The sequence below is a fragment of the Dasypus novemcinctus genome, chromosome 2 (genome assembly GCF_030445035.2).
Source record: "Dasypus novemcinctus isolate mDasNov1 chromosome 2, mDasNov1.1.hap2, whole genome shotgun sequence".
Lineage (NCBI taxonomy): Eukaryota > Metazoa > Chordata > Mammalia > Cingulata > Dasypodidae > Dasypus > Dasypus novemcinctus.
The window spans coordinates 112665387-112687167 of NC_080674.1; the positions used below are offsets into that span (position 1 = coordinate 112665387).

General features: G+C 33.9%; 1 protein-coding gene across 1 annotated transcript in view; it reads right to left on the reverse strand.

Annotated features, from left to right (window-relative positions):
- The window catches only part of FBXL17 (F-box and leucine rich repeat protein 17), a 574296-nt gene that overhangs the window by 182211 nt on the left and 370304 nt on the right, over positions 1 to 21781 (reverse strand). The gene's annotated exons all lie outside the window — the stretch shown is intronic.

Consider the following 21781-nt stretch of genomic DNA (forward strand, 5'->3'; position numbering starts at 1 on the left):
GCAATTTTATACCTGTGTGTATAATCCATCAAAAAATTACTCAGTATCCATCTCTGTCTTCCAGATATTTTATTTGCTGTCTTGCTTATTTGTAGGTATCTTCATAAAATGTCAGGAAATTTTATACAATTTTACTCCACACAATTCATTATTGAAGGTTAAATTAGTTATAGAGAAGACATATTTTTCTTCAAGAATATTTTTATAGAATTTTGCTTTAATGGATAGGCAAACATTTTAAGTTTCCTCAAAAATAACTGAATAAACCTTTTTTTGGCTATTTTAAAAAATAATTTATGATAAAAATGGACAAACTCTTCCATGTCTACAAAAGAAAATTATCAAAACAGTAACACAATGCAATTATGATCTCAATGCTTATTGGGAAGGGGAAGGGAAATTTAAAATTCGATTTCATCTACCATTTTGTTTTAATACAACAGTTGAATAAATTCATAAAAAGAAAGGCTAAAAACAGAAACAAAACATTACAAGCAAGAACCATATTTCATATGCAATGTAAAAACTATTTTCATATGCTAAGAATGAAAATAAAGACACTAAATGATACCATAATTCTAAATAGTTTGGGGGAAAAAAAGTCTGACCATTTTCTGTGATATCACACAAAGATACATATCTCACTGCCTTCCTCCATCACCTACCAGGAAATATGCAGATCCAATACTTTGTATGACCTCCCCAAATTGAAATAAAATGGTGAAAAACAATGTTCATAACATTGTTATTTTGTTCTCATGCTCTATTCCAAAGAGTTCAAAATGCCTGATTTTATACTTGATTATGAAAAAAAAAAAAACCCAAAAAATGTAGCATTCTATTTGTGTCCTTTCTACTTGATTCTGTATTAGATATGATACAAACCTGTAAGAATACTGAAGACATACAGAGAAAGCTATAACTAGCAAATAACACAAATCAATTTCACTGTACGAGCCAAAGCAAATGCTAATTCACACCAATAACTGTTCTTCATAAAAAATAAGAAAATCAGTGGATGAAGCCTGTCCTAAAACTGATGAAAGGTCATGGGCCTCAGGTTTGCTCCCTATATGACAGAGAAAAGTTCCGGAAGTGTGGATGAATTGGCATTGCAAAATTGTTTAGCTCACTCAAGAGGTAATATGAAGGAAGCGGAATTGGCCCAATGTATAGGGCTTCTGTCTACCATGTGGGAGGTCCAAAGTTCAAACCCAGGGCTCCACGTGCAAGGAGTGCGCCCCGTAAGGAGAGTCACCCAGTGTGAAAAAAGTGCAGCCTGCCCTGGAATGGCACCGCACACAAGGAGGGCAGACGTAGCAAGATGATGCAACAAAACGCGACACAGTTTGGGTGCTGCTGATAAGAATACAAGCGAACACAGAAGAACACACAGCAAATGGACACAGAGAGCAGACAACTGGGGTGGGGAGGGTGGGGGAAGGGGAGAGAAATAAAATAAAATTTAAAAAAGAGGTAATATGATACATGAGGAAAATTAATAAGGAGAAAGCAGTATCTTTCAGACAAAAGTAGAAAGGAGAATTTTAAGAGAAAAACACTTTGCTTTTATCACCTAGGAGTTTTGCCCTGATTTTGAAAGTTCATTTACATAATATTTTCCAAATACTTTTAATCACCCTGTAATCATAGTAAGGTGTCTGAAGTTACATACAACATGGGATTATTTTTAAAATAATAATTCATGTAGATAAATATATTCCTTAGAAGATTTGAAGCTGAATTTAATTTGAAAGCGTTCATTGGTGTGATATTTGAGGAGAAAAATCCCAATTTCTATGAATCTGAACTGAAACTTCTCACATAGCATTAAAAGCACAAAACTGAGTGGTTCAAATAAATAGCTAAAATAGCTATTGCTTTGAAAGTTGAAAATAGAAGTGGTTTGTGTTATCCTGTTACTGCAAATTGGTGGAAATGGAACACCATATCACATCCCTTGCTAGTGCCCAAACTATGTAATTCCTCTAAGGCTAGTTTCCCAGGCAGCATGTGGTGATAGCAGATCCTGATGAGAGATCTTGGATGGTGAATGTTCCTTCCTCCAGAAATTTCCAGACTGCATTCTGGATATATTTATAGGAAGTACCCTAACATAACAAAAGTCTGTGGAACACACTTACTCTAAATGATTTTACCATTTTTACAAATGGTTTGGCTCTAGTCATGGCATTTAGCGTATTAACACAAGAGCATTGTATAACATGTACGCAGGAAACAAACAAATGCATAAATCTTAGTAATTATTTAAACTTTTTTACCCATGTAAGTTTTTGAAGGAAGGTTTTTAATATTATAGTTAATAAAATAGAGAAATGTTTGCAAAGGGATAATTTTTGAGTGAGAAGGAGAATGACAGAAGCAAAGGCCACTTAGAATCTTTCCTTTTCCATTACCTTTCCTGTTCACAGATATCACATAGGAGAATATTTATTAATTCCTGTGACAAACTGCAGTTTGTTTCCTAGGGCCAAGACATGAATGCTTCAACTCAAAATCAGAATTCAAAAATTCCCTGTTCCGCCACATCTCCTCCTCTCCACCAATACTAAGAACAAACCTTAGAATATTCTATGTCTGACATTCTCTGTTAGTCAGTACATTTGAAGAGTTCCCTTTTCATGCCTGGCAGTATAAGCAATTACAAAACTAAAGAAGAGAACTATATCCTTAGAGAAAGTAACAATCTATAAGAATATTAGGAGAAAGTCATAATATGGGAAAATGGCATAGTGGAAAATTTGTAGAAGAATATAAAATATTGTCAAAAATAACCCATGAACATTAAACTCAATTAAACCTACTAAATAATTTGCCCTAGTTCTGAGAAATAAGAGGAGACCAGTTTTAATAAGAGGGAATTAAGAATTAGAAGACATAGATTCTAGTCTTACCTCCAGAGAACCACAGAAAAAAAAAACACCTGCCTTCTTTGGAACCCTACATCATTATTCTCTTTAAAATGAGGGTCTATATGGAATTTTTTTTCCAAATTTCTAGGTTTATTTAAATATACTTTAGTTTATTCTGAATTGTCAGTCCTCAGATCATTCCTTGCTTTTATGTTTTTGACAGGTTTCTGAAGAGAATTTAAAAAATGCCACCATTGTAAATTCTTGAGTAACAGCTGTTGAGTACATACATATAAAAACTCTTTTAGAATACAAAAAAAAGAACAGCTGAAAACCCTGTTCCAAAGTATTCTAGCATCCAGATTTTTAATAATAATGTAATTTTATGATCACTTGCTTTTAATAATGTTTTATAATGTACCTGAAATATTTGATGAAATTTGAAAAGTAACAGAAAGCTTACTTTTGTGAACTATTTAAGGACTTTTTTTTTAAAAAAAAAAAGAGAAGACTTAGGCTCTGTGAAGCAAAAATCCGTCTCCTTAGCAATAGATTCCTAATCACCTGATTTATGTGAAGGGTAAAGGTTAATGAATTAAGCTGTGTAAGCTTTGAAACTATCAAAGGAATTCAAAAGAGCCTTGAATTATGGAAAACAATGGTCCTTTCTACATACATACCAAATTTTTATGTTTTTTTTGTCTCCTATTCAAAAGCTGGAACATGGCATTAGTGACAATTGAAAAGAACTAATGAGGAAATATGACTACATTGCTTGCAAGAGGAGTGTCCTAGGAGACCTTGTTACTGTTTGTGATGTGCTTCAAACCCAAAAGAAGCTAATTGGAGCTGCCAGACACTGGTTTGCAAATTTCACTTTAAAGGACAGGCTCAATCACCTTAGAGGTGTGAAAAGAAATGTCCCCATTAGAGATGCATTAGTATGTGGCCTGGTGAATTTCTAAATAAACTTTAGAATGTTCTTTTCTAAGCCATTTTTATATTTGAATAACAGATCTTTAAGCAGAGGGAAAAAAATGCAACAAGACAAAAACAACCCCACAGATTCAAAACAAAAAGTATGAAGAATGCAAATTGGCAAGTAAGTGCAACTGGGAGCTAGGTATCTTTAAGGCTGAATAAACCATGTAGATCAAACCTCAAAATGACTGAAAAGCAAACACATCATAAAAGTGATCTATTTGGGAGTTTTTGAAGTAGAGCTTCATAGTCAACATTTCTTGAGAATATACAAGCTACCCTATGTTATATGGATTGTAAGTGGACAAAGGCATAAGAAGTTGTCAAAAATAAATTAAAAAATAAATTGAAAATGAACATAGCAAACATACACAAAAATAAGAGAAAGGGATAAACAGGTTTAAAAGAGCTAATGAGAGTAACAAGGGAACAAACAGTACATTTCTGTGCTGTATAAACTCATCCTGACTAACTCATTTAAATAATAACAGAGGTCACCAAAACACAATTTGGCATCTTTCAGAAACAATAATGATATCTAATGGATTTTTCCAAAGCCTCAAATCAAGTTTTACTGAAGAATAATCTAATCACAAGTATCAAATGAATGGACATAAGGTAGGCATACACTGCTTTCAGAAAATATACTACATAAAAGATTTCTGGGTCCAAAAAAAAAGAAAAATTTACAGGTAAATATTTAAAAGATGAGTCAACTCAAGAATAGCACATTTCCCCTTATTATATTTGAATATGATTTAATTTATGGGCATTCAATTTACAGGTCCTTTTTCAAGTAACACAATACCTACGTTTACAGAAATAACATGCAACAGTTATTTTTATCTTTATGGTAAACAACTGTACATAGATGACAAATGAAAGGTTATTTCAGGAAAGTGATATATGGTGTCAAAGTGATAGGCTGAGTGCCCTTTTTTTATTTTACAGTTCACATTCTAGTAAATGTTCTACTTATTCCATTAAAAATACAATACCATATATATATACTTAAACCTATTTTTCATGTAAACTTCTAAAGGTATTCTCATAGATGAGATGTTCACTGCAAGCAAGATTTTTGTTGTTGTTTAAATGTTGACGATATAAAAAGGCTAAAGAATTTGCTCAGAGCAGGGTTTTAATATACCACAAAGGCAAGGACCAGGAGTGACATGCAAAATGTCACCAGCGCTACCAGTTAACAACAGTTACCTTGGGACACTTATTACATTCTCACTTACCAAACCTTATTCTCTGGAAAGCCTATATGTGATTACTGAAGCTGAGATTAATTTAGGTAGTTGCCACTTAAATGGTGGAGAACCAATGCCCATTTTTCACACAGAGATAATGAAAGATTACAGAAGTAGAATAGTAATTTGTGTGTGTGTATGTGTTTTTAATGAGACAACACAAGAAGTGGCCTATAAACTGAAATGTTATTGAAACTTAAGTTCTGTGGGTTTGAATCTTTGCCAACAGAGATGTTACACCTTTCAAGGAAAGTAGGAGGGGGAAGAGCAGAGCAGAGTCATTGGCTGATTCCCTCTGGGCCACCCACTCCCTGAGCTTCTCTAATATTAGGTAGGTTTTATAACTGATAAGTAGGTTTTAGCATTGAAAAAGGAGTAATCACTAAACAACAACAAAATAATATTTTCTAATATATTTAGGAATGACCATCAAAAACCTCCTCTTATGGAATATTTTGTTTCTTCATTTATTATAATAGTAAAACATGTTTTAATTTAATTTGATTGCTTCCTAGAGAACTTTAAAAATGTTTTTCAGATAGACTAAAGCCCATGATATTTTTTAAAATGTCCATTTTCTTTAAGCTATTAAACAAGGTAGGTAAAGGTTTTTGCAAGGGGGAAATCCCATACTTATAGATTGGGCTCTAGCTTCAATGTTGCAGATATATTTATCCCAAAGACTTGCTTTAATTTAGTCATTGTTCCAATCTTTCACCATAACTAATAACTTTATATAAAAAGTTGTGCTTACCTACCTTTCGAAGCATTCCTTAGTAAGCAAGAGGCAGGAAAAAGGCTCTAAGCTTTTATTTATTTATTTCAACAATGTTTTGTTGAATGCAAACTATGTGTTAGAAATACTAAACGATGTAATTAGAGCATCACATTACAAAGTGATGGACATAAGATATTATATATGACATTGATGGATCAACTACCATATATTTTTGTTGTTATTTTTAATAGTAACATCTAAACCTAGGCACAGAAGCATCATGTCACTGTCTCTTTATTGACTAAAAAGTAACTGAAGATAGTCATATTTCAAGACTGAAAGGAATGCTAGAAAAATATTATTGCCCTACATGTAACAAATATTTAATGCATGGAAGCAAAAGCCCCTTAAAAAACAGGAATATAAAAACATATAAAAATTGTAATTCATCAGTAGTCATTCCTTTCCTGAAAATAAATTAGACGAAATTCTGACAAGTTCCAAAAACTCCCCCTCACTAATACTAAATGAAAAGCTCTAACAGCAAAGCTAGAAAATTCTCAAAGAAACCTTTTAGGCTTCCAAACAGCAACAATGAATACTGTGAAATTTAGGTGGAATATCAAATACATAATAATTGTCCCCCTACCCATCCCTACTTCCTTTCCTAACTGCTATAAATACTGATATGAAAGTCTGAATTCAATAGCATTGTATATTTTAAGCTCACATTTAATTTAAAATGACTAAGACTAAATTATTTTAGTAGAATATCGAAGTGCCCAGAGGATGAGATTTCATTCACGAAAGAGTTAAGTCCTTCCTTACCAGAAGAGAGCCACAACTCCGCTTTGTAGTGACTAATTGCCTCTTTAACCCCTGGACTCAGGGAGTTGGCCTGTGCTTCAATACCAGTTTTGTGAGGCAGCCAAAGACTGATGTTCAACACAGACCTCCCATGACCTGCGTAGCCAAGGAGTTAACTCAGACAAGATGCTGACAAAAGGTTTCCTTCTCACTTGGGAAGGCACAGAATCTCTTTTGGATAAGCCAAATTCTCAGAAGACTATAAACCATACTAGGTAAAGACAATTTATGAAAATCAAGGAATGGTTTTGCTTTTACTAACAATGATTCTAAACATCTCAATGTACTATTCAAAATTTTGTTTGAGGAAATGGTTTCAGTGAAAAAAAAAATTTAGTTATTTTGAAATGCAATGAAAAGGGTACCTAATTTGGTATCTTTGAAGCTTATAATTAGATAGCTGTAATAAGATACAAAAGAAAGCAGGTCAACATTTTCCATTCCAAAATGTTTCCCATATGCTTTGAGTACTCATATTCAGGAAACCTGCATGTTATCATTAATCTTTAAGTTTAGCAACTTTCTGGCCTGATTAAAAACTACTAAAGATTTTTTACACGATGACTTTAAGTAGAGATTATGTAAAATTAATTAATACTGCAATAGAAACTAACAAGGCTTTTTGTTAGTTTCTTAAAAAGAAGGGATGAAAAAGAGTTCTAGATTAGAGAGCAGGAAAAGCATAAGCAGTGGGAACGAAGTAATTCACATATTCATTTAGGAAGAGAAAATGAGAAAGATCACACTGACGAGGGCAGGGACTCTATATATTTGACCTTATCGATGCTTATTTGGCTTGAACTCTGAATGCTTTGAGTCTTAAGGATCATCAGCACTGAATACATAAAACCTACTTCCAAAGCTCTGGGACAGCCACTGCTTTCCTTCCCTATATTCCCATATCATTACATATTAATGCCCATGTCAGAGATAAAATAATCTTTGCTCTAACATTCACAGGAAAGAGAAGCAGCAGGTCACGTTTAGTTGTTTTTGGTACGTTATGTTTACAAAGAGAGATACAACTTTCTACTGAAAAAACAAATTACATTTTTTTAAACAAAGTCCTCCACATTTTCTCCTTAAATAACATTCAACTGCATGTAATCGAATGAAATTTAGAAATTCTAGGGAAAGACTACTAAACCTTATTTGGCTTCTCAATGATTTCCGACATTTAAAAAGTCCATCTGCTTGTAAAATATACTTCGAGAGGATTTTTTCTATACTCTAATTCAACCATCAATGCAAAGTCCTTATTATAAATGGTTTCATTTATAATCAAACGAGTATGCTATATATATGTGTGCATGTGCATATGGGCATTTATAAAAAAATTTTCCCTTACCAAAATTGTTATTAAATCAACAAATAATAACTGTGTAAGTGCACTAAGTAAAGGAATCTAGTAGCCTTGGTACTGAAATGCCATCGTCACTAAATCTAGATTACTTCGCTTGGACTGGTCATCTTTCTATCTTTACGAAGGGAAAACACATCTTTTTGTCCCTAGAGTGGTGGAAAGCTAATGAAACCAGTATATAAGGCTGTTAGAAATCATAGGAGGAATGCATTACCCATTTTCTCACTGCAGAAAGTTGCAAAAGCAAGATCTTAAGTAAGTATGGAAAGAGAGAAAGCGCATTTCATGATTTGTTTCAGACAGTAGGTACCTCGGCAGGCAACATCATGTCTGACAGCCAGCAGGAACAAGCAACACTCCCAATCCCAGTGCTCCACTTTGTTATTCTCAAAGATAAATCAAAATGAGCAGCACATCTCTGGCATATTTCTAAATGCTCTACTGTTGATTATTATACTTACTGCTCTGTCTGCATAAGCAACAAACCATGTAGCAAACAGTTTTAAAATTTCTGCTCCACAGAGAAAACATTTACATCTCTCAACTACCTAACTAATAAAGGAAAACATTGTGGTATTTTGAGGAAAAAGCAAGATTGTGAGAGAGTCTCAAATAATAAAGTTTTTGCATTGATGGTTAAATTAGAGTTTATTCCCAAAAGCGGGCAGTAGAATAAAAAGCCAAGAGCAATGCCAACCAATGAAAGGCATGTTGGGTAAATGCCTTTGGAGTCAACTGATCAGTTTTGTACTTCTATGAGTCCTGAGGGTATCATTTGTTACACCCTGGTGATGAATAGAATTTATAGAAAAATCAAGTTCAAACAAATTCTTTTTTGTGCTTTTTTATTGAAAGATAAGCACAGGGTCATCATACGCACACACACTTAGACCGTTTGGCAACATTTGGGGCTTTGGGGCAAGTAAAGGCATTTCAATCTCATGTTATACTCTGACAAAGGTAAGGAAACACAAAGGGTACCCATATAAGCAAATCAGTGGAAGTGATATAGACTCAGGAAGCATTAGTTAAATTACTGGTTTGATGTGCTTATGGAGAGAATATTGTAAACAGGAAAAGGAAAATAAAGAGAATAGGTTGACATAATTCATACTTACTAAGAGGGCCTAAATTTATTTTATGTTTATTTACATCCTGCCTCATTCCACTAGAAATGTATATGAAACTATAAAATAAAATTTGAGAGAGGCAGGTGAAAGATATGGGTAAAAAAATAATAAAGTCAGGGATACACTTGCAACGAAGTAATTCAAACCATTCAGTCCTGAAAAGCTTCTGAGTGCAATAAGATTTTGGAATATGCTTACAAGGAGCCAAAGTAAAGAAGGAAGCATAATTATGTGTAAGATTCATAGTATCAGTGAGTTGAAAATATCTGATGTTCAAAAAAGTGCTTGGGGCACTTGCAAGAAAAAGGAAAAGTTTCAAGAAAGTATAAAAATATTCAGTCATTTAGATTTTCTCCTATTCCATAATATCACTGTGGCTTCAACCTATGGAAAGCTATCCTCACAAAATTTTTTTTAAAAATGGAGAGGTATAATACACATGGTTAGTAATATAACACAATAATAAAACAAAGATGATATTTACTTATGTCAAAATTTTACTAAATTTTAATGTGTCATGTACAAAATCAACTAATTATTGATAATGGAAATATGCCTCAGATGCTGAAAAAAGGTCAAAGCTGTGCACACAACTGAGTATAGAAGAAACATCACTGGGGTTGGGAAAGTAATTAAACTTCACTACGTCTCCTGTAAAATAGAAGTTACAGTACCTGCCTCTAAGGATTTTGTGAAAGTTATATTTCCTAAAGTTTGTCAAGTTGCTTATGGCCATTCAACAAACATTTACGAACACCTACTATGCTCCTAATCATGCAAATGCAAAGAAGTATAAGACAAGTCTATTCCCAAAAGGAATTCACAGTGTTGTTAACTATAACATCCTCCACACAAATAAGGCAAGATTAGTATTTCCTAAAATGTATTTCTCAGAAAACATGCTTCAGAACTTTAATATTTGATATACGGAAGAAAAAACTGTATGGCTCAATAAGTTTATGTTAAATAAAGTCAGGTTTTTTTCTTAGTAAGAATGAATGTAAAGCACATAGCACAGTGCTTGGCACACAGTAAGCAATTAATTTTAATTATTATTTAGAGTTAGCACAAACCCCGGCACATAAAGAGTGCCTGTAACAAGCTCAAAAATAAGCTCCCCAAAAATATCGGGTCCCAATCCCTGGACCCTGTCAATGTTACTTTCTATGGAAAAAGAATCTTTGTAAATGTGATTAAATTAAGATCTTGAGATGGGGAGATTATCCTGGATAAATGCAATCACAAATAACCTTATAAGACAGTGACAGAGGGAGATTTGATACAGATGGAAGAGAAGAAGGCAATGTGACATAAGGCCGAGACTGGAATGATGCAGCCACAAGCCAAGGAATGCCAGCAGTCACCAGAAACTGGAAGAAGCAAGGAATAGATTCTTCCCTAGAGGCTTCAGAGGAAGGCCGACACACTTCATTTCTTCCAATGAAACTGAGTTTGGACTTCTTGTCTCCAGAACTGTGATAGTAAATTTCTGTTGTTTTTAAGCCACCAACTTGGTGGTAATTTTTTAGAGCAGTCACAGGAAAACTATTACAGGCTTAACAATTATATCATTCAATTAATTACTGGATTATATATGTAGTTCCCAAGAAATTTGATTTGTAAAGGTAACAAGCTAATTGGAACAGAGATGATGCAACAGAATACAAAATTTTAAGTTGTGAGTCAAAAACAAAAACTAAAAACAAAAAAACCACATGCACACATAAGCACACAAAACCCAAAACCCATATGTAAAAAGCACTGCCTTATTTTAAGCCTGAATTAGAATAACTTCCAAAGACATGCATCCTAAACTTTTTTAGAATAAAGACTCATTTCCCCCAGCATTTCAATATGGAAAATTTCAAGTATATAAAATAGTTGAAAGAATTGTGCAGAGAAATCACAATATCCACCCCTAGATTCCAAAATTAACATTTTGCTACATTTGTTTTACCACAGATTTATCCACCTATTTCTCTATTCACCCATCAAATTATCTTATTTTTGATGCATTTCAAAGTTAGTGCAGATATCAGTACATTTCTCTCCTAAACACTGTAGCAGGCACAATTTGATGCTTTTGTTAATGGTTCTTTCTTTAAAGAAATTAAAATTTACCTATTGTAAAACACACAAATCTTAAATACAATCAGTTTTGACAAATGCATATACATAACTATCTTGAATCCCTATCAAGATCTAGACTATCCCTAGCACCGCACCACATTCCTTCATGCCCCTTTCCAGCCAATGCCCACACTCATTCATGAAGGCAGCCACTGTTATAGATGCTTTTGTTGTTTTATTATAGTTTGGTTTTGCCTGTTCTGAAACTTCTATTACTAGAATCAGGCAATTTATACTCTTTTGTATAAGATTTTTTTAACTCAGCATAGTTTTGAGAACATCTCCTTTGGTTCATGCACCAGAGGTTTGTATTTTTAACTGCTGAGAGAGATCCCATTATATGAATACAGATGTTCTCTATCCATTCTTCTCTTGATGAAATCTGAATTGTTTTCAGTGTAGAGACAATTATGAATAAAACCACTATGGACATTCTTGTACAAGTCTTTTTATGAACATATGATTTTTTGGGAAAAACCTAGGAGTAGAATTGCTGAGTATGATTAACTTTTTAAGAAACTATCAATTACCTTCCAAAGTTGCTATACCATTTCACATTTCTACTGACTGTTATTAGAGTTCTAGCTGCTCCGCACACTTGCCAATCACCATTGTCAGTCTGTTTTAATTTTAGCCATTCTGGAAGATTATGTACTGAAAAACATTTTTACATTTTCATAAGATCTCACCATGATAATAATTCCACCTTAAAAAATCTTTTGATTAGAAAACATATAATGACAAAAGATGATTAGAAAATAACTGGGTAATATTTTTAAACTAATTCAAATATTTCTGGAAATTTTTAAACTGTACCTGACTTAAAGTATATATCTACAGTATAATTTGTTCATTTTACAGCCAATGCTTGGTGCAGATCCAAAATAGCTTTTGGCCCAAAGGGATCCATATCATATAGCTGGTTCTATTTTTTTTCTTTAATCATCTTTACTCCAGTTTCCCAAATATTCAACAATAATTAGATGGCTTCAGGAAAGACATCTTCAGTTGTTTCAGATAGCACTCAACATTACATTATATGCAGTCCTCTACATTATCTCTTGTGAGTCAAATTAGAAGTTAGAAACCAATATAAAATCAGCCCAAAGCCATGCTCTCCTCCATAAGCATCAAGCTTTTCATTTAGATTTTTACTCTAAATGAATATCTATCCATTATTTTTATTTGATGGGAGACATTCAGTAACGTGATTTACAAGGTATACTGCTTATCCTATGACAACGAGTATTTTTAAATGAGTGTTACAAGAAATTGGATTAGGACTCAGCACTGGCCAAAATATTAAAGGTAGGATACCATGGATCTCTCAGAAGTTATCTTCAATCACTGAAAAAAAAAGAAAAAACAATTTCTTTTCTTACTGTTTTTAATTATTTAAATGCATTGCCCAGTTTTAAGGGGCATGAAGTCTATTGATTTCCAAAGCTATATATACTATATGTAAAAGTCTTCTCTGAAACATGCTAACACCTTCGAAATTTTTAAGTAAACATAAAGATGCTTACTACTGCTGACAAAAGTCTTAATGGTTTACTCTTGTCATGAGTAAACACAGAACAACAAAACAGGCCAAAGAAAATTTAACCTATGTATCTTTTATCATTCCATTACACATTTTATTAATGTTTCATATAAATGTTTCGCACAGATCACATCTATGATCTAGATGATTTGTGTAAAGCAACCAAACATCAGGTATTACAGAATTCTTTGCAAACATGACTTCCGAATAGGATCAAGGAAAGAAGTGGTCATCAGTCTTTTAAAGCATTCACTTATGGCTCAGTGCATACAAAAGCTCATGATAAACCACAGTGAGATTGCCAACCATTTTACAGGTTTTGTTATTTAAGGATTCTTACTATACTCGAAAGTTCTTTTGATAGATAGTATGAAAAAATTTGTGGATTTTAATAACTTTAGGCAAATTACTATAAACTTCACATGACCAAATTCTCATACTGAATACGAGAAAAGGATACTATACTTTCATTTCATGAATAAGTAAAAATGTAGTAAGAATTTTATGTATTATTTCTCATACTATTAATATTTAAAAAATGAAGCCCCCTGAGAAATAATTGAAAGTTATTAGCTGTATGAAAGCTTTTAAAAGCCATTTCACACTTTTATATTATTCAATTATGACATAAAGCTTTCAAAACATTCAACCTAATTCTTTTCAAAGTAAACTTACTATCAATCTCAAGGTTTTCACTTGTTAAAGTAGAGGGTAATTTCATTTTCATTGGCATTTCACAAGGATTTTCTGCTCCACAAACATTATGTATACATAAATACATACATTTATTGATCTATCAGAGAAAGGCATGGATAAGGATTCCAACTTACCCTTTCTCTTGCTCTCAAAAATTTTTGGTTTCTCAATGGGTACTCCTATTTATACCTTTCTTCTAAGAACAATAATTATAACTAATGTCTACAAATACCTGTAAGAGAGAATAAATGCATACTTATTGCAAAAAATAACATATAACCCAATTACATTAGCCTAGAAATCTCTCTTGAAAGCAAGTCTAACTAATGCCAAGCCACACAGATATATCATACGCAAGAATTTTTACATGGCTAGCACATTGTGTACTCATTTAAATAAGTTACAGCCATATTTTTATTGAGTCTAAACGTTCAGTGGCTTAGGTTCACTATAATGCTGGAATCTGATGCCCATGCCAGGTCTCCCTGAGTCTTTTGTTCAGCCAAATACCTAATCTCTCTATGCTTGGAATCTGAGATTTTAATGCTTGAGCTGAGATTTTAATGCTTGCTCTGGGCCAGATTAAGGTGTGTAGAGGCCATGAAGTCCTGGGAAAAGATATGGTTCTGTATCAGTCAAAGAGATGATGATCTAAAGTACCAGAAAGCTGTTGGTTTCTTATAAGCGGTATTTATTTGGGGTAGAAGCTTACAGTCCCAAGGCCCTAAAGAGTCCAACTTAAGATACCACAAAAGGTACTTTCTCACCCAAAGTCTGTTGCAATGTGTTGACAGAAGATGGCAGGCGACATCCATGAGGGTTCAGCCCTTGCTTATCCCTCTTAAGGCTCTGTGGGTCCAGCTTCCTCCCATCACAGCTGTAGGCTGGCACAGGGCTCATCTTTTTTCCCAGGGCTTGTTTCTTTCTGGGCTCAGCTGCTCTGTTTTCTTCACAAGGTCAGCTGTAGACTGTCAGGCTAAGGGCTTCTCTCTCTTCCCAGAGCCTCTGCCATGTATAATGGACTGTCTCTCTTCCTCTGTGTTCTTCATCTCTATGTATCTACTTCCTTGTAAGAGTTTATCAGCCCACAAGGGGCAGGGACTCAAAGCTGAGTAACACTCCAATGACATGGTTGAATCAAAGCCCTAATCTTAACATAATTTTATCAGACATCTCACTTGAATCTCATACAATCAAAGGGTTATTGTGCCCAAAGGAACCAGACCAGTTTACAAACATAATCAATATTTCTTTTTGGAATTCACAAATAATATCAAACTGCCATAGGCTCTTCTCCCACAATTTAAAAAAAAAGAAGAAAAAAAACTTAAACTTTACAATTCATGAAAGGAAGTCTAAAATCTTATTTGTATTCAGCAGTGCTGATAAATTAAAACATGTGCCTACAGTAATCCAGCAGAGTTCCTGATTTTATAGTAACTGACTGATGTTTCACCTGTACCACTTTATCCCCCTTTTAGAGGTCAAGATAATTTTACCACTTTTTGTTATTGTTGTTCAGATTTTATCCCAATCTATTTCTTTCGGTGAAGCTCGAAACCCTGGATATTAACTTCTGACCTGTATATTCTGCATAACTCTCTTTGACTTGGTCTGTCAAACACATTTCCCACATAAAATGGTTTCTCAAGCACTAAATCTTGCACATACTTAGACCTACCAAGTAAAAAAATAGGCAGCCCAGGCATATTTTATGTGGCTGAATCAGGGTTTTAAATAAATAAATGAATGTGAATGCCTTTAGATTGGATTGCATTCTCCAATTGTCACAGTCCCTACTATTCCTAATGCTTATATATTTTTTTCATTTGACTCACATTCTTTGCCTGGCTTTTAGGGACATTTACGTTTGCAGCTCTTGCAGGTACCATGTACATCAACTCCATGTAATGTTTGAAAACCTTAAATCAGATCCAAGTACTGGCCTGTCCTAAGACTAGCTGTTGCTTTAACCTCTAATTTTCCCTCCCTCTGTTTTGACCACTTTGTTAAGTATGTTATCATACTGACCTTACATCCAATTTTGGCCTGACCTATCCTGATAGCATTCATCACATAGCCTCTGAGAGCAGAGCCCCTGTTTTGCTAATTCTTGATGAAATCCTTAAGATAGGTTTCCTGAATGAATGAGTGAAGGAATGATGTAGCTGCCAAGACAAATCACACCATCTGTATATGCTTATTATTCTGAATAAAAATACCAAGTGCACCACATTTATGAGGGAGATGTCAACAAAGTAGGGAATTATTTTTAGGCACAAGGACTGAAGAACTTGTAACTATGAAGAGGACTGCCTATGCAAAACCTGCCTAGTAAAAGAGATGAAAGACATGTCTAACAAAATACAGAGAAATCTAAAAGTACAAAACTGTATATAGAGATCCCCAGTGTTAAAATAAAAATAGGATAAAAATTTATAATGGAAACAAAAGTAGACTTTGCTGACTGTCTCTCAATAAATGCATCTCCTAAACTAGGTAAGACAAATAATTAAGAAGACACTATAATAATCATTCTTATTTAAGCAATGAAGGGAAAAATCTGATAATTGGTTTAAAATTATCCGATATTGAAAATTATAATTTGCCATTAATGTCAAGAAACTCACCTAATACTTCATGATATTAGAAAAGAAACATTTATCTCAGGAAAGTAAATTTACTTTCTTAAAAAGTCCCACTGTAAAACAAGGAAAGCATCACAATTTTCTAATGTAAAAGTAAATATCCTATAAGGAAATAAAGATTTTTTTCAAAAATTTTTTTCGAAGATGATAGATAGGGTAAACGAAACAGTTCAAAAGTACTTTTTATTTAAAATACATACTCCTTACATTTATTTCTTTATATAATTAAAATAGAATATTTATTTGAGGGGTCTGGAACACACCTCTTTTTAGTTTAATTCAGGAATGGCAATGCCTTCAAGAGGCAGAAGGGCAGGGTGCTTCTGAGCACAGAATTAGCAAATCCTTGGTGACCTCAGACAAGTTAATCTCTCTGTGCCTCACAATATTCCTCTGTACAGCAGGGGTAGTGATATTATTAAAGTAAAGCAGGGGCTAAATACTTTAAAGATTTTTCTAAGGATTAATAATTGCTTTTTATCTTTTAGTATGCAGGAAGTCCACTGTAAATTATAGCAAGTTGACTTCATAACAACTTTACCACAGACCTTACACAATTTTAATATTAAATACAGAAATGATCTTTATAATTAGAAGATCTTTTAGTACTTAGGGTAAAAGGACTTTTAAGAAGCATATTTATCTAACTCTCCTTCAAGTTCCATTCATGGTATTAAAGCCAACAGAGTTCCATCATTTTTTGTAGTCAATTAATATTTTGAGAAAATCTTTCAATAAAAATGCCTTCATTTCAGAATCTGAAAATTTGAAAGATGACTCCAAAAGCAGATCTTTGAAGTGGAGCAGAAAGAGCCAATTAAGAAATGGATTTAAGCGTATAAAAAATATGAAAATATGCCTACAGCAAATCATTCTACTCTAGTCAGACATTATTGGATTCTGACATTGGTATTCAATTTGGAAAATAAATCCCTTGTTTTCTTTTCTAAAGTATAAAATCATCTTTGCTTAGATTTCTTTAAAAATGAAATTAATTATTATCTGCTTTCAAAACCCAGCCCAAAGTTATTCCTTATTATCCCTTGTCTAACTTTCCCCACCTTCCCTCTAACCCAAGCAGTATTAACTATTTCTAAGTTCACTTAGTACTTTACACGTTTTACTATCTAGTACTTGACTAAAATGTAACTAACTAAATATCATATAATAGTGATTTGCATTTAGTTGTTTAGTTATGTATTAGTTTCTCACAATAGAATATGAGCTCCAAAAAGGCAAAAACTATAACTTCTTAATTTCTTTTTACCCAGCACCTGGTCCACAGGCTCAGAGCAAGGATTTAAAATATGTTCACTGCATAGGAGTTTGAACTGCCATAGAATGACCAACAGTAAAATTCTTTCTGTGCCTACAGCCAAGATGCCAAGTCTTTTTTCCCCACTGTGGTGACAGGATTCAATTATAATCCTAATCCCTCACCCGCGAATGCAAGCAAATGAGACATTCTCATAGTCATAATCTTTGTTGGAAGGATAACCTTGAATCTATTTAAATTATTTTTAAAAAGTAAATCACTCACAAATAGCTGTACTTTAATAGTTATTTGGAACCAATGTCTTGCGATACTTAAAAATTGATTGTAATAGCCAGTGTGTAGCTGACACACCAATGGCTATCACTGGTCTAGATCATCAGTTACAGGTAGGTTCCACTCCCATGAGTCTATCTCTACCTTTAAGAAACTACATTATCTCCAGGAAATTCTTCTACCCCCAAATCTTTTCTAGGGTAAAAAGTGAAATAGTGAAGGTGATCACATAAAAACTTTAAAATAGAACATCTTTGTAAGTAAATGAACACCTACCCAAATTAATCTAATATTAATTTATACCATTTGAATGCATGGTTTCACAAAATAGAGTTCTATTCGGTGCTCTCGGCCAGTGTTTTATAATTACTGGGCTGTGACCCACTATGGTCATGAAATTCTTTTAATGCTTTAGGACTAATTTATTTAAAAAGTAAAGTAGATGGAGGGATGAAAATGTTCTAAAATTGACAGAGGTGATGACAGCATAGTTCTGTGATTAAACTGAGAGCCAGTGAGTGTTCACTTTGGATGTACTGTACAAGGCATGGGGCTGTATAACCACAGTGAGCCCTGTGTTGAATAATGGACAGTAACAAATATATAGTGTTAATACATATGGTGTTAATAGAGTGGTTTGTGGGAAAAATACACAAAATGTAAGTTATGGAATATAGTCAGCATTAATATTTTGATGATATCCTTTCATTATTTGTAACAAATGTTCCACAAAAATGCAAGGTGGTAGTGGTGTTGGGGGGGGGGATGATATATGGGAATCCTGTATGTTATGCATGATTGTTTTGCAAACTTACAATGTCTCTAATGTAACAAACAAACAAAAGTAAAGTAGACTAGAACAGAAAATATCAGAGTACATCACAGGTAGTATTTTTTTGTAAATTTTTGTTTCAATGATACATGTGTGTGTATATAGGTACAATTATTTCTTACAGTGAATGGCGTAAAAACATATTTTTGAAAGCCATTTTTCTATACCAGATCTTATAAAGCTTTATTGTACATCAAAATGGCTTGGGGAGCTTGTTAACAACACAGATAGAGGAAAAAAACTGGGACTCTGCATTTTCACCCATAGGTGATTCTGGTATTTGTGGTCTATGGGCCATCCTTTGAAGAACATTGTTTTTGGCATTATAATCTAGTATTGGCTATCCACTAATTAAGGCTTAGTAATCAATGGATTCCATTCTTTTGTGAAGCAGAGAGGCTGCTGCTCAAGATCCCATTGATACTTCTTGGCACTTGGCTACTATCTGGTCCCACTGTTAGCTTTATACCTACTAGGTCCAGTTGTGTCTGCCCTCAAGTCTGTTTATGCCAGGAGCATTTGTTATTCTCATCGTGCAATTTAATTAAATGTTACACTAAACTATGAAATGTGAAAGTGAAAAAAGGATAGTTATTTCTATACAAACTACATTGAATGCTTTGGATATATGTGATAGAGGCAATTCACTAAAAAGAAGGCTTTGAATTAGGTGTGAGACAATATAAAAGTCTGAAGAAAATATTGTAAAATTTGGAAGAATTTCACATGTATAAATTGCTTCACAAGTGGCTTACTGCTTACGCCCCTTGCTCGTGGGGCTCCCCTATGTGGGGGACACCCCTGCATGGCACGGCACTCCTTGCGTGCATCAGCACTGTGCATGGGCCAGCTCATCACACGGGTCAGAAGGCCCTGCGTTTGAACCCTGGACCTCCCATGTGGTAGGCGGACGCTCTATCCTTTGAGCCAAATCTGCTTCCCAATATAGTTTTAAATGATATGAATACTTTAAACATTTTATTTTATAATCCCTCCATTCTAACTTAAAAAAAAAAATACTGATCTCATCAGGGCAGAAAATAGGGGCTTCTACTACATTAAAACTATGTCGCTGTTCTTTAAACAAAATTTTCGGACCCCTTTTTAAATTTAATGGAGCCCAATTATTATTCCTGTTTTAAAATCTTGTTCAAATATTATATCGACTGTTTTAATTAATTCATAAGAAAAGAATCAAGCAATAGAAACTGAGAAATTACCTGATATTTTAAAGTTCTAATAATGAAGATCATGTGACCATAGCTATAGCTCAATAAATATTATCTAGAAGATAGTAGGCTTTCTAAATTGCAAAAAGCTGTTTTACATTTGACCAAAGAAAAAAATATACAATAAAATGTACTGATATTAACTAGAGTTTATAAATACTATAGCTGTGAGTGATATTTGTCTAATTCTGCCTACTTAAAGAATTGATAACTTAAGATTTTAGCTACTTAAAATAAAATGACATATCTCTGAATTTTTGCTCTAAAAGGAAAACAATGCTTAAAATAAGCACCCTTCCTTCCCGAAATAAACTATGTGAAATATTCATTCACTATTGGAAAGTACTACATTTTAAATACTTTTGCCTGTTAAAAATCATCAGTCTTGGCGGCGGACTTGGCCCAGTGGTTAAGGCGTCCGTCTACCACATGGGAGGTCCCCGGTTCAAACCCCAGGCCTCCTTGACCCGTGTGCAGCTGGCCCATGTGCAGTGTTGATACACGCAAGGAGTGCCCTGCCACACAGGGGTGTCCCCTGCGTAGGGGAGCCCCACGCACAAGGAGTGCGCCCCGTAAGGAGAGTTGCCCAGTGTGAAAGAAAGTGCAGCCTGCCTAAGAATGGCCCAGCCACATGGAGAGCTGACACAAGAAGACAACAAAAAGAGACACAGATTCCCGTGCTGCTGACAACAACAGAAGCAGACAAGATGCAGCAAACAGACACAGAGAACAAACAACTGGGGTGGGGGGGGGAAGGGGAGAGAAATAAATAAATAAAATCTTTAAAAAAAAATCATCAGTCTTCACATTGTACAGCTAAATCTCAGCACTAGCATAATTCTGGGTGTTATTCAAATACTTTGGGAACAACAGTATCATCACAATAAAGTGCCCCAAATCCTGGTCTATAGTTCTAATTAGAGTAGGAAAAAAAATTCATCTCAAATGTGTTTTTGTTACAGATTGGACTTAATTCTAACCACATGTCAAGGCTATTGGAAACTACAGCAAAGCAGCGAACAAGCATATAAAGAACATATAAATCAATCGAGCCTAAAGTTTCATGCCAGAATTCCTCATTATCATAAATGTGAAAAATGACATTGGTTATTTTAAAAACATGTTGAAGCATATTACTTTCTATCTTGGAAGACAAAACAATACTTTATGTTATAGTTTCTCTAAAACAAACTTTAAAAATTATGAGAACTAAATATTTAGGCACAATAATAAAAATTTAGATTATTAATAAGTTTTTAGAAATCAGACACTGTCCCTTCAAAGCAGTGGCATGTCATTACTACTGTCTGGGAGCCAGATGAAACACTGTAATAGATAGGAGTCTCTGCTAATCTAGAGCCTCTAACCTTGTCTAGAAGCAGCTTATTTACCAAAAAAGATACCCTGGGTTTAGTGGTCAACTTTCATACCTTGCTGTGGGAAGGATGTGGAAAAACAGATACTTACACACTTAGTGGGAGCATAAATTAGCACAATTCTGGAATGTGGCCTAATCTTATTCATTCCTTCATTTATTTACTTATGGACTACCATATATGACCTAGGGACAGACTGAATCCTAGCAATACAGAGTGAACTAAATTAAGAAAACTTTCAATGCATATGACCCAGAAATTCTATTACAACAAGTACAAACAGGATAGGTTAAATAAATTAGGTTGATGCAGATGCAGACAGAAAATAGGATGATAAGTCTTTTCACTGACATAGAAAGATTTCAAGAAATACTGCTGAATTAAAAAACAAAGTCACAAAGCAGCATGAATAATATGCTCCCTTTAACACAATTATTTCCTGAGCTGTTAAAACTTTATATTCTTACATAGTCTTAAATAGGTTTGGATTCACTATCTATATTTCTTTCAAAACAGCAAGTTAATTGCTCAATGATTTGTGGGAATAAGGAGATAAGTTTGGATACTATGTTGGTGTTTTCATTTACCAA